At 41.0% G+C, this 14,782-nt stretch overlaps 1 protein-coding gene across 1 annotated transcript in view; it reads left to right on the top strand.

The window, feature by feature from the left end:
- FHIT (fragile histidine triad diadenosine triphosphatase) overlaps positions 1-14,782 on the top strand; it is a 338,852-nt gene that overhangs the window by 90,038 nt on the left and 234,032 nt on the right. The window lies entirely within an intron of this gene.

Below are 14,782 nucleotides of genomic sequence, written 5' to 3'. Positions count from 1 at the left end.
ACAACACTGACCCTCAACCAACCCATGCAAGCCCTCTCAACCAGCATTTCATCTCCCAATGACCCTCACCTGACATAACTTCCTCATCACAAGGCTATCACTGATGACTCACACCTGACCCATCACAAGGCCTACATACCGAAGCCCTTATAAACAGAAGAATGCTGACACTGACATCCACTAAACTCCACTGAAGATGTTACCTAGCCTGGTAACAAAATATACGGAAATCAATCCACCATCTAAGAGAATGAACCTTCACCCTCATCCTACACTTGAGCTACAGCAGTAGTGAAATCCATTTTTTTACTACCGGTTCTGTGGGCGTGGCTTGGTGGGGGTGGCTTGGTGGGGTGGCAGGGGAAGGATACTGCAAAATCTCCATTCCGACCCCATTCCAGAGGAAGGATACTGCAAAATCCTCATTCCCATCCCACTCTGGGACCAGCCAGAGTTGGGTATTTGCCGGTTCTCCAAACCTGCAAATTTCCTCAAAATTTCCGCTACTGGTTCTCCAGAACCTGTCAGAATCTGCTGGATTTCACCCCTGAGCTACAGATATTCATTACTATTGCAAAGGTGATGCAACTCTCTGTGTGAAATTGCAATGTGCAATCCCCATTGTAAACTAAGAAGTCAACATACCGTATCATGCTGGCATAATTCCAGAAAGGTCTTCTCCCTACCTCCACTAGTCACTGAATCCTCTAAAAATACAAAACTGATAGTGGAAGTATGACTGCGCAATTTTAGGAAATATCCTCCACACCCACCTCCATCCCGGAACCTGTTCTGCTTCATTCAGGAGAGTACAGTATATCCCACGTTCTTTCTTTCTAAGGGAGACTGGAAATTTAATTTCTGAGAATTCTCCTCTACCACCATAACATTAGATGCTTCTTTCAGCCCGAAGTGTTTAAGGAAGGAAAAATATTCATTTGCAAATCGGATAGATTAAGAATTAATAATCTTATCAGCAAAAGAGGTAAAATGGGTTACTTTATTCCAGTATTGATAAGTGGGAAAGATCTGGTTTGTTTTACAGAATATTTCTAGCCTGTGTAACGATGATGGGAAAAAAGAGTGACAGTTCAATTTGGGTTTTGGATGGAAACCCTGGGATTATATTGATGTAATTTAAGAACTCATTATTCTTTCATATACGCATAGGTATTGGTGAAGCTGTGCTGGAGGTCCATGATTATATCTTGCATGATGGAGTTCTTGGGATGACTAATGTCACCCTTCACTTCCATAGAACAATTCCTGTGCTTTGTAATGTAAAAAAAAACATATAAATGACTCTTGGTGTAAAGATTAGAGGCCAAACATTTCAGAACAGCAGCTGTAGATAAATGGAAACCTGCAGGTGTTCGTACAATCTTGGGATTCAAGACAAACCCATAATAAAATGCCATCCTGACCAGTGGTGGGTTTCAAAAATTTTCGCTACCAATTCGGTGGGCGTAGCTAGGTGGGGGGCATGTGACTGAGTGGGCATGGCCAATCTGATGTTACTCCCGCCCATGCCCACTCAGTCACATGACACCCTCCCCACCTAGCCAGGCCTACAGGAAAAAGTAGAAAATTTTTTGGAATTTCCACCTATCTACCCCCATCCCCCTTCACCAGTCTTCCTCATTTCCCCTCCTTTAGTGGCCCTGGCCCTAGCCCTGCATCCTCCCCATCACCATCTCTTTGTTTGGGCTGCTTACCTTCCGCGGCAGCTGATCCAGAGTCCAGAAATCAAGCTGACTGGAGTTTTCGGCGGTCTCCAGCCAGCCGCTGCAGCTGCAAAGTGGTTCTCAAAGAGGCAGCAGCTGGCCGCAGGTACTGGTGGTTGGGGAAAAAGCTGTTGCCGTTGCTGCCATGTTCTTCGTGCATGCACATCTCATTGGACTTGCAAGGCAATGGGTTGTGCGTGCAGAAAAAACATGGTGGCAATGAACATGGCAAGCGAGGCAAGCGAGCAGTGATTGGGGGACAGTTTGGGGGTGTGGCCAGCCGGCCATTGCTACCAGTTCGGTGACCTTGGCCAAATTTCCACCAACGGTTCACACGAACCGGTGTGAGCTGGCTGAATACCACCTCTGATTCTGACTCAGGTGTGAATAGGACTGTTTGGGGCAGTTGAGAAATATAAAGGGCAATAAATACAGTAGTGACTGTATTCCACAGTAGTATGGAAACCTTTTGGGAAAAGTGTATTGTTGAGGTTTGATGGGTAATAGCACTACTTTTTTTTTTTTTTAAGTTTCAAGATAATCCTATTCCACTGGTAAAATGGCCTGGGAAGAGCCCAGACCTTAACCCAATTGAAAATCTATGGAGCCGATTAAAGAAACTTGTTAGTCAGAAGCGACCCAGCAATAAAACCCAGTTAATAGAAGCAATCATTCGATCTTGGTTTCACATTATAATAGCTGCAGAACTAAAAGACGTGGTTCACTCCATGTGAAGATGTTGTAAGGCCATAATGCATACTAAAGATTACCCAACTAAGTATTAACTGATGTGATAATTTTTGTATATCTCATTTTTTCTATGGTGATAATTTTTGTATATCTCATTTTTTGTACGTGTTTCACTTTTCTTCTTTATACTGTAAAGTATAAAGTATACTGTATTATACTTGTAATAGCAAATCCCTCATAAAAGTCATTGCATTACATTCTTGATTAAATTATCTTTCCATTGATATATAATTTTATGGTACTACTCCAGAACAAAGTGGTGTTATTAGCTAGTTTTAGAAATCTTCCCAAAAGATTTCCACAATTTTGGCCACTACTGTAGCATCTGAGAGTCAAATTCTTCCATATATTTAATTTGCATTCCATATTAATTTCATAAAATACAGATGCAAACAGCATTGTTCTAAAAGATATTAAAGATTAAATCTTATTAAAACACCTTAATATTAAAATTGAGCAATATTTGTTTTTAAAACAGGGATCTTCAATGTTTTTATATGAATAGAAACAGAAACAGAGTAGAGTAGAGTAGAGTAGAGTAGAGTAGAGTAGAGTAGAGTAGAGTAGAGTAGAGTAGAGTAGAGTAGAGTAGAGTAGAGTAGAGTAGAGAGCTGGAAGGGATATTGGAGGTCTTCTAGTCCAACCCCCTGCCCAGGCAGGAAACCCTACACCATGTCAGACAGATGGTTATCCAACATTTTCTTAAAAATTTCCAGTGTTGGAGCATTCACAACTTCTGCAGGCAAGTCGTTCCACTTATTAATTGTTCTAACTGTCAGGAAATTTCTCCTTAGTTCTAAGTTGCTTCTTTCCTTGATCAGTTTCCACTCATTGCTTCTTGTTCTACCTTCAGGTGCTTTGGAGAACAGCCCGACTCCCTCTTCTTTGTGGCAACCCCTGAGATATTGGAACACTGCTATCATGTCCCTAGTCCTTCTTTTTATTAAACTAGACATACCCAGTTCCTGCAACTATTCTTCATATGTTTTAGCCTCCAGTCTCCTAATCATCTTTGTTGCTCTTCTCTGCACTCTTTCTAGAGTCTCAGCATCTTTTTTACATCACGGCGCCCAAAACTGAGTGCAGTATTCCAAGTGTGGCCTTACCAAGGCATTATAAAGTGGCACTAACACTTCATGTGATCTTGATTCTATCCCTCTGTTTATGCAGCCCAGAACTGTGTTGGGTTTTTTAGCAGCTGCTGCACACTGCTGACTCATCAAAGGGAACATTAGGACAGGAACGGTAGGCACGTTGGTGCTCGTATGCACACCCCTTACAGACCTCTTAGAAATGGGGTGAGGTCAGTCGTAGATAGTTTTTGGTTAAAGCTTTGGGGATTTTGGGAAGAGACCACAGAGTCTGGTAGTGCATTCCAGGCATTAACAACTCTGTTTCTGACATGTTCCATGTCATCCATATGAATGGATGCTATTGAAAACATTCTATGGACCCTCTCAAAAAATGACTGCTATGGTATTGCAGCAAATCTCCACACACCCATTTACTAGTAGGAAGACTTGTGGTTTCATATACCACAAACTGAATGTAGATGTAGAATCTTGTGAATAAATAAGCAAAGAATCATAGCTGGTTTAATGAACAGTTCCTAGTTTCAGTGTGGAAGTACAGAGAAAAAAACAATTAAGGATATTTTTTCCTACTACTTGTGCATGTAATCTCATCTCTGAAGTGTCCTGTAGCTTCAGGACTTGTGAATACGAAAACATAAGAACATTTGGACAGGCCAGGAAGAACTAACTAGGCAGCATAAGAAGTGGACTACAAGGAGGATACTCAAGATTTAAACTGTGGGATTTCCTCCCTCTCTCCTTCTTTCCAGTTTCTTAGTAGAAGCTGATCTTTGTTGTAAGTAAGATCACTTGTATGTACAATAAGGAAAAGAAATACCCTATCTACTCTGGCCAAGTCTTTGTCACCTCAAAACATCACAAAGCTTCTAGAGGAATAATGGCTTGGAACAGCAACTTTTGAGTCTTTTCCCCCCCAAATGTTTAAATATGCCAGTGGGTTGAGCATTGATGCATTATCCAATCAAGGGGAGGTGAGAGAATGCTAAATGAGAAGGGCAGACCCAGCTATATTGGAAACTATAAGTCCCAGAATTCCAGCCCAAAAATGGAATTGAGTCCATTAAGAGCTTCAAATAATGATGCATAATGTGGGAGAACTGAATGAGATATCAATCATGGAAGCCATTTTTTCTATTGGGCCTTCAGGTCTGCAACGTTTACTATTGTGGGAAATTGGGAGGGGAGATTGTATGGCGCACGGGTGATATATAGTCATAATAGCATTCCTTTCTCAGAGGTTCAAGGACATCTTGCCCTGCACCTGGACGGATGAGACTGGGAGGCATCTCCAGATGGGATGGTGCTTTTATTGGGCCATGTGAAGGACTTGTAGGTGTTTGGCAAGGACTTGGACTTTCATTTGGGTGGGGAAAACATGGAAGCTTTCAGATTCAGGTTTTCCCAGATGTGTCAATATGACATCGCTAATAAAATGGAACTTTGAGGAAACTTAAGCCTCGGAGTTTTCTTTCCTTGGGGGTGTTACTTGGAACCCTGACAAGAGAACTGTATGGCTCACAGAGCTCATTCAAATGTGAATGCCATGTCTTCATTTCCAAAGGCTTCAAATGAGATATGTGAGTGAACCATTTCTGAGAAGGTTTATGTTTTTTGGTGGACTGCAAGCCATAGTCTTAAATTTGTATGAGTCTCCTAGCTGAGGCTTTTCCCAACATAGGGCAACTGAAATACCCCAATACAACTGCATGGAACGATGAACAAATATTACAGGAAAGTCATCAGAGGCGATTTCTATAGATCAAAGGATTGAGGTCCCAGTCTCATTAATCAGCAGCTAACAGACTGGCTCAATCCCATTCCATGCTCTCCATAACAACTCATTACAAAATCATTATGGCTGATCCTCTTCTCTTGTGTTTTTCCTTCTATCAATTTCTTGCCTGACCATTTATGTGAAATTAATGAAAGCTGCTTTCCAAATGCGGGCGAACATATCAAAGAGCATTATCCCAGAGCTTTGCTTTGTTTTTGTTTTTTTTTATTGTTTTGTTTTGGAAGCCTCATGGGCATTATGGTAATTATTTTTTAACTTTCAAAACCTAGCAAAAGTTTTGCAACATTTAGATTAAAGATGCTTCTCTTTCCCCCATTCCCCTGTCCAAATCTTTCAAAAGGAATTTGTTTTTAAAAAAACATTGAACAATCTCCCCCCCCCCCACCTCCAAATAGCACTTTTACCTTCGTAATGAAAGCCATTTCCTTAACTGATTTTATAGCCATGTTATTTAGCAGGACAAATGTTGAATAATGTATCATCTAGGGCTAATGCAGTGATTTGGAAGAGGAATCAATCTCTCTGAAAAGACTGTCATGTGAAAGAAGCTTTTGCCCCTAATAATAACATAAACAATATAATAAATCATAGTGGATATTAGTAGCACCCCATTTCTGTTTTCAAATCTCATTATAATTTCTGTTCAGCTTTCCTGTAACTCCATTTCCTATATACAAAGTCAAATCATCTGAAACTTCTAATAAGTCCTGGACACATCTATGTAGTTTTCTGGGTGACAAAATGGGGGCTGTTTGCCGTACCCTTCTTCCAAAAAGCATTTCTTCTTTTCCAGTCTAATCTGACTGCTCCCTTGTTTATAATTTTCCTTATTTTTTAAAAAAAGTTTTAGAATTAAAAAAAAAAAGCTTCATGAGCTTTGATACATGTTTTCAGGCACTGATTACACCAACATGAATAGGTGGTACTTGGCTCGACAATAGTTACTGTGAGAAGGATCAGATGTCCTGGTGCAGGGGTCTGCAAACTTGGCTCTTTTAAGACTCGTGGACTTCAACTCCCAGAGTTCCTCAGCAAAGTAAGGGGAAGCCAGATTCACTTAACAACTATGTTACTAACTTAACACAAGCACAAAAGGTCATAAAATGGGGCAGAATTCACTTAACAGATGTTTCACTTAGCACAAAAATTTGGGGCTGAATTGTGGTTGTAAGTCAAGGACTACTTATTCTTGACCAAAATTGAATGATATACCCCAATGAATTGGAGCGTTATACCCTAAAAGGTAAAGGTTCCCCTCGCACATACGTGCTAGTTGTTGCCGACTCTAGGGAGCGGTGCTCATCTCCGTTTCAAAGCCGAAGAGCCAGCGCTGTCCGAAGACGTCTCCGTGGTCATGTGCCGGCATGACTCAACGCCAAAGGCGCACAGAACGCTGCTACCTTCCCACCAAAGGTGGTCCCTATTTTTTCTACTTGCATTTTTACGTGCTTTCAAAACTGCTAGGTTGGCAGAAGCTGGGACAAGTAACGGGAGCTCACCCCGTTACACAGCAGCACTAGGGATTCGAACCGCTGAGCTGCCAACCTTTCGATCGACAAGCTCAACATCCTAGCCCCTGAGCCACCGCGTCCCTCTGTTATACCCTAATGAATGGTAAAAATGGAAGGCCCAAATACCACTTTTGGGGGAAATTCTTCAACATTTTGAACAAATGGGATCCAAGGAGAAAATTATTCTGTCAGGTAATATGAATTGACAGAAGGAAATGAAACGAGTAAAACAAAAAAGTGATTGAGCAATTCATAGAACCAAAATGAACAGAAATGATGACTTTCAAGTAGCCGTCTAGTTGTTTATTTTTTACATTTATGTATAATTTTGATTTCTATTGCTACCCACTCATATATGGCATCAGGGAACAAAAGAGAGAAAGAAACCACATCAGAGTGTTGCAGAAATAGAAATACAGATCCTGTGTGAGAAAGTATTGAAAGATGGATTAAGCTCCCAATAAAATGAATGGAAAGTGGAAAAAAGGAAAAAGGGTTTGGAAGCTGCTTGGAACTGTGTGAAAAGAATATTCTTATAAAGTTCTACAGCAGTATAAAAAATGATGCTTGGGGCAGCGATGAAATGAAAAAAAAAAGATGTGAATGAGGAAAAATCTATATAAGAATGATTGCTGCAAAAAATGAAGGTGAGCAAAAGTTATTTTAGACTCTGTATAAGACTGAAAAAGACAGTTGCAAAGAATTTAACCACCCAAGAGAGCAAAGAACAGTTAAGAGTGAAGAAGAGAAAGGCAGAAAAAAAAATTGAACGAAGTCATTGATCCAGTGAAAACAAAAGATTTGTGTTTAATTCATGGAATGAGAAGTTCCGGGCATTTTTTATATAATACTTTATTAGGTTTCAACATCATATATTAAAATACAAAGTAACAAAAGGAAAAGAGAAAGAGAGTGACAAAACAAATTAAAAGTGACAAAAAAAATCAACCAAATATAAGGAAAGCAACGCTTGGCTTTCTTTTAATACAGAGATATTAACAATACAACCACCTCTCTCTAAATAACAGCAATCTATAAAATATCTAAGAAGCTCCAGGATTTGGAACAAGAATTCAGATCCTAGGCTTACTTCTGCTGTTCTCATCCAGTCCAGGTGATGAAGGTATACAAGTGAATATTTATTGATTATCCCAAAGGTGTTTTTTCAAGAGACAACTGGACTTTCTGGTTTTTCTTTGAAGATGTTTTGCTTCTCATCCAATAAGCTTCTTCAGTTCTGACTGGATGGTGGGGAATGGAAGGATTTATACTCCTTGAAGACAGCTGGTCATTTGCATCATCTATCTCCAGTCTACAACACAGTCCTTTCAGCAGTTCTAAGAAGGCTCCATACCCATCTGCACCACTCAGGTGACCCTGATGACCCAGATAAACCTCCAGGTGGCCATAGCCTCCTTTAGACATTCCTGCTTCCAAAGTTCTGGCTCATATAGAACCTGTGAGCCCTTTGGATACATAAAGATTTTTGTCCAGCAATCAATTGTGTTGAATGCATAGATAATAGTGATGCCTGTGTATTTGTGTGTTAAGATTAGGGATGGATCTTACTTGGGATATTACAGCACTCTCTGGGCAATTTACAAAGACATCACATTGCCCCCAGCAATCTGGATACTTATTTTACCCAACCTCGGAAGGATGAAAGGATGAGTCAACCTTGAGCCAGTCAGGATCAAACTCCAGTCTGTTGGCAGAGTTTGCCCCTGCACCACCAGTATTCTTAATATGATACTATATAATGCTTTTATGGCAAGGAATCCCTCACTCTCATTAATATATCCTCACACACACACACACCCAAAAATTCTCCCACTTTGATTTGGGCTTCTTTTACTACTTATTCTTCTGCTACAAAAAAAAAATGAATGCATTTAGGTGAAAGGCACAGCTTGCAAGGCAACCTTTAGGGGTGATTGTTAGAGGAGAACATTTACAGAAATGACTGGAATAGAATAGCTTTCTCCTCTAACCCAGAAATCCATGTGAATGAATTCTTGAGGTTAATTAGCAAAGCAGGATCTGGCCAGTCTTTTCTCTTCAAGTTTTCCCAGAACTGAAGGTGAGCAAAAGTTATTTTAGACTCTGTATAAGACTGAAAAAGACAGTTGCAAAGAATGTAACCAGAACTTGAAGAGAAGAAGAAGAAAAAAAAGTCATTTTCAGTTATATGGATATGAAAAGATTTCCAGAATTACAAAAGCAGCCATCGCATGCAGAGTTCCAGAATCAATAAATAACCACTTAGACTCGTGATGGCGAACCTATGGCACGTGTGCCAGACGTAGCACGCATAGCCATATCAGTGGGCACGCGAGCTCAGCTCCGGCGCGTATGCGCATGCCAGTCAGCTGATTTTCGGGCCTTCTGGGCCCACCAGAAGTAGGGAAACAGTCTGTTTCCTGCCTCCGGAGGGCCTCAGGGGGTGAAGGCCCATTTTTCTCTCTCACCTGGCTCCAGAGCTTCTCTAGGAATCTTGGGGGGGGGCAAAAACGGCTTTCCCCTCCCCTCCCCCGGAGGTCCTCCGGAAGCCGAAAACAGAAATGGTGGAACGGGAAGTTGGCAAATGGGCCATTTTCAGCCTCTGGAGGACTTGCAGGACTTGACTGGAAGGCCGTTTTCGTCCCCACCCCCCAGACTCCTAGAGATGATGTAGAGCCAGGTGAGAGAGAAAAACGGGCCTACCGGGCCATTGCGTGCCAGGAGTGGGAGGGGTGGGAGGGGTGCCGTGCACGCATGCGCGGGGGCGGGGTGCATAGAATTACGGGTGTGGGCACACACATGCGCAACCCCACCACCACCAGCAGCCTCCTGGCACATGATGGCAAAAAGGTTAGCCATTATTGACCTAGACTATGTTATAGTTTTTATTTCATTTTGGAGATGCTGAAAATCTTGTCTTATTCTGCAAACAATATTATGAAACAAAGCCCGGATTCTGATTTGAGCAAGGTTACCTATCATTTTTTTTTTGGTCGATCCAATCTTTTTCCCCCCTAAGTCCAATACCCTTCTCTTTACTATAAATGTATTCTATTTTTTTTTTAAGGCAAGTGGGTGTCTTTTTTTAATGCCTGTTTTTGTCTTGAAGGTTGTGATGTGATAGCACATCTAAAATGACTAGGGCTTTTACGAACGGATTGATGGTTGCTGGTTTTAAACTACCTGTTTATTTTCTTTTATTAGTAAAAATGGAAGGACTTGCATATCCTTCTTTTTCTGACTTTGTTCCGGTCTCTCTAGTAGAACCACATAGGGGGAAAGAAGATTTTGACAATGATTTGTCAAATGCTATCAAGCAAAACCAAGCACCTAACAGTGAGTGCCGTACCATGTGCACTAAACCAACAGGTGGCAAGAAAGTAGGGGCAGTCAACACAGGTTATGTAGACAGTAAACACAAGATCAATCCAAATGGACTCAAATGTCTATACACCAATGCACAGAGTATGAGGAATAAACAGGGTGAATTAGAAATCCAAGTAAATGAGGGTAGATATGATATTGTTGCCATTACGGAAACTTGGTGGGATGAAACTGACAAATGGAACATACAGCTAGAGGGATATAAATTATTTAAAAGAAATAGACCAAATAAAAGAGGAGGTGGAGTTGCACTATATATAAGAAATAACTACATCTCTACAGAAATAGAGCACAACAATGATGAAAATCATCTTGAATGTATTTGGGTCAATATAAAAGGGGTGAAAAACGATATTGCCATAGGTCTATACTATAGGCCACCCAACCAAACAGAGGAAGTAGATGAACTTTTTGCTAGTCAGCTAACTAAGGTATGTAGGAAGCACATCACAGTAGTAATGGGGGATTTTAACTACCCTGACATCAACTGGGAAACAAACTCTGCACCAAGTGGAAGATCCAACAGGTTCCTAACAAACCTAGCAGACAACTTTATAGAGAAGGCAACAAGGGGATCAGCCATATTGGACTTAATTCTCACTAACAGAGATGAAATGATAGAAGGTGTTGAAGCTACAGGAACCTTGGGGGCAAGTGACCACGCAATATTGGAATTCGACATTAAGCAAATACAAGTAGTAGAACAAAGTCAAACTAGAGTCTTGGACTTTAAGAGAGCTAATTTCAATAAACTTAGAGAGAGCTTGAGAAGGATTCAATGGATGAGAATCCTCAGGGGGAAAACAACTCAAGAAGCTTGGGAAATTTTGAAAAGTGAGATTATAAAAGCACAGTCTAACACAATACCAATGAAGAAGAAAAATAGTAGATCTCAAAAGAAACCAGCATGGATGCATAAAGAACTATCTGACAAATTGAAAGACAAAAAGGACAAATATAAAAAGTGGAAAGAGGGGCAAATAACTAAGGCAGAATATCAGCAAATAGCCCGAGCCTGTAAAGATGAAGTGAGGAAAGCTAAGGCTCACAATGAACAAAGGCTAGCGACAAAAGTAAAAAATAACAAAAAAAGCTTCTTCCAACATGTTAAAAACAAGAAAAAAGTCAAGGAAACAATTGGCCCATTGCTGGGAGAAAGTGGCAAGAAGATGACAAGCAACAGGGAGAAAGCAGATCTACTTAACTCATATTTTGCATCTGTCTTTACACAAAAGGAAAAAACAATCCAACAGCACTACAAAAAACAGATTAGAAACACAAGTTAAAATAGGGAAGAAAATGGTAAGTGAACACCTGTCTACCCTAGACGAGTTCAAATCACCAGGACCGGATGGATTACACCCCAAGGTTCTGAAGGAACTGGCAGACGTGATCTCAGAACCACTGAACTATATCTTTCAAAGATCCTGGAGCACAGGGGAGCTGCCAGAGGACTGGAAAAGAGCTGATGTAGTTCCCATCTTCAAAAAGGAAAAACAGATCCAGGAAACTACAGACCTATCAGTCTGACCTCAATACCGGGAAGATTCTGGAAAAGATAATCAAGCAACGAATCACCGAACACCTAGAAGCAAACAAAATAATAACCAAAACCCAACATGGGTTTGTCAAAAACAGATCATGCCAAACTAATCTTATCGCATTCTTTGACAAAATGACAAAATTAGTAGACCAGAGGAATGCTGTTGATATAATTTACTTGGACTTCAGTAAAGCATTTGATAAAGTAGACCATAACCTACTACTAGATAAAGTAGAAAATGTGGGTTAGACAGCACCACCACCAGATGGATTCGTAACTGGCTGACCAACCGCACTCAACGTGTAGTCCTCAACGGAACTACATCCACATGGAGGAAGTATGCAGTGGAGTACCCCAAGGCTCTGTTTTAGGCCCAGTACTCTTCAACATCTTCATCAATGACTTGGACGAGGGATAGATGGGGAACTCATCAAATTTGCAGATGACACCAAGCTGGCTGGAATAGCCAACACTCCAGAAGATAGGCTCAAGTTACAGAAAGATCTTGACAGACTTGAACATTGGGCGCTATCTAACAAAATGAAATTCAACAGTGAAAAAGTAAGGTTCTACATTTAGGCCAAAAAAACAAAATGCACCAGTACCGTATATGTGGTACCTTGCTCAATAGTAGTACCTGTGAGAGGGATCTTGGAGTCCTAGTGGATAACCATTTAGATATGAGCCAGCAGTGTGCAGCAGCTGTTAAAAAAGCCAACACAGTTCTGGGCTGCATAAACAGAGGGATAGAATCAAGATTACGTGAAGTGTTAGTACCACTTTATAATGCCTTGGTAAGGCCACACTTGGAATATTGCATCCAGTTTTGGTCGCCGCGATGTAAAAAAGATGTTGAGACTGTAGAAAGAGTGCAGAGAAGAGCAACAAAGATGATTAGGGGATTGGAGGCTAAAACATATGAAGAACGGTTGCAGGAACTGGGTATGTCTAGTTTAACAAAAAGAAGGACTAGGGGAGACATGATAGCTGTGTTCCAATATCTCAGGGGCTGCCACAAAGAAGAGGGAGTCGGGCTGTTCTCCAAAGCACCTGAGGGTAGAACAAGAAGCAATGGGTGGAAACTGATCAAAGAAAGAAGCAACTTAGAACTAAGGAGAAATTTCCTGACAGTTAGAACAATTAATAAGTGGAACGACTTGCCTTCAGAAGTTGTGAATGCTCCAACACTGGAAATTTTTAAGAAAATGTTGGATAACCATCTGACTGAGATGGTATAGGGTTTCCTGCCTGGGCAGGGGGTTGGACTAGAAGGCCTCCAAGGTCCCTTCCAACTCTGATGTTATGTTATGTTATGTTATGATTTCAGTGAAAACAATCAATCATTGCTGCGTTCATGCCAAGCGGTGTGGGTTGCAGGATGATTTGTGGGTGGTTGTGAGAGAGGAATTTAGAAATATCAAGATGGCAACCTAAATCATATTCTTGTGGTCACCATCATAGCATTTCTGACTCATCTCTTGTGAATGGTCTCATATTGGGCAGAACTGATGGCAGAGAGAGCGAAAAAGCCAGATAATTTTCTCTCTTTTCCTACTAGACTTTTTGGTTGAGAATATAACTTAAGTCACTTAGCAATGATTGAATACAATGCAAACAAGTGATTAATTAGAGGAACTAAACAGATGATAGAACATCAATAAGACATTAATATTGCAGGAAAAAATAAAATAGGATCAGAGTGCATCAATAAACAGAAAGCCCGTTAGAAGTCTATCTTCCCATTTTGATGAAAAACCACTATTGCACGTGGGTGACATGTAATATCCAAATCATTTCCCCGCAAATGATTGATAGCATGTTCCAGCTATCATTGTGCCAAAATAACAATCATGGGAACAAGCTTTATATCACTTCAGTGGAGGCCTGGTAATGCTACAAAGATGCTACAGTATAAGTTAAAGTAAAGGTAAAGGTTCCCCTCGCACTTACGTGCTAGTCGTTGCCAACTCTAGGGGGTGGTGCTCATCTCCGTTTCAAAGCCAAAGAGCCAGCGCTGTCCGAAGACGTCTCCGTGGTCATGTGGCCAGCATGACTCAACACCAAAGGCGCACGGAACGCTGTTACCTTCCCACCAAAGGTGGTCCCTATTTTTTCTACTTGCATTTTTTACGTACTTTTGAAACTGTTAGGTTGGCAGAAGCTGGGACTAGTAATGGGAGCTCATCCCGTTACACAGTAGCACTAGGGATTTGAACCACGGAACTGCTAACATTTCAATCGACAAGCTCAGCTGTCTTAGCCCCTGAGCCACCGCGTCCCTCTAGTAAATAAATGGCCACGGACAGCCACCTGTGGCAGATAGTAAAAAGTTCAGAGCTGGGGGTTAGTAAATGTATTGGTAGTGCTCTATGGTACCAAATGTGGCTGAGCAGTGATCAGGACTTAGTGAAAAGAAGAAGATCTGGAGTCCAGAGGTTGTAATGGAATTTACAACACACAGAACAGCAGCTCTTTAAAGAAACTGCATTTTTCCTCGGTCTGTATGGCTACTGCTGGTTTAAGGGGATGCCAGGAAATGCAACCTGAGAACTCTCATGTCTTCTCAATCACTTTCCCCCTTTATATCCAGATCTCCAAAAATCCCTGATAAACAAGGAACTCAAAGTGATGACGGATAGTTTGGCTTAATGGTTAAAGTGACAGCCTAGAAATCAAGAGAAAGTGAATTCTAATCCTGCCTTAAGCACATAAACAGGCTGAGTAACTCTGAGCCTACCACTCTCTCCCTCTCCCTTCTATCTATCTGTTGGATCGGGCAATGGAGGAGCCATGAGACCATGCTAGTGACAACTCTTTTATTTAGTGTGAGACTTCAGCAAGAGGCACCAGTAAAGGTGCCCCTTTTATCCTTACCTGGCTGAGGTACCAGCCAATTAGATTTGAATGTTTTCCCGCCGGAGTTTTCCCCCAATAGGATCATACACAACTCTATCTATCTATCTATCTATCTATCTATCTAT

This window comes from Ahaetulla prasina, chromosome 2 (assembly GCF_028640845.1).
Source record: "Ahaetulla prasina isolate Xishuangbanna chromosome 2, ASM2864084v1, whole genome shotgun sequence".
Taxonomy (NCBI): domain Eukaryota; kingdom Metazoa; phylum Chordata; class Lepidosauria; order Squamata; family Colubridae; genus Ahaetulla; species Ahaetulla prasina.
Note: the sequence above shows the minus strand (reverse complement) of the source record. Positions and strands in the feature narration are given on the sequence as shown.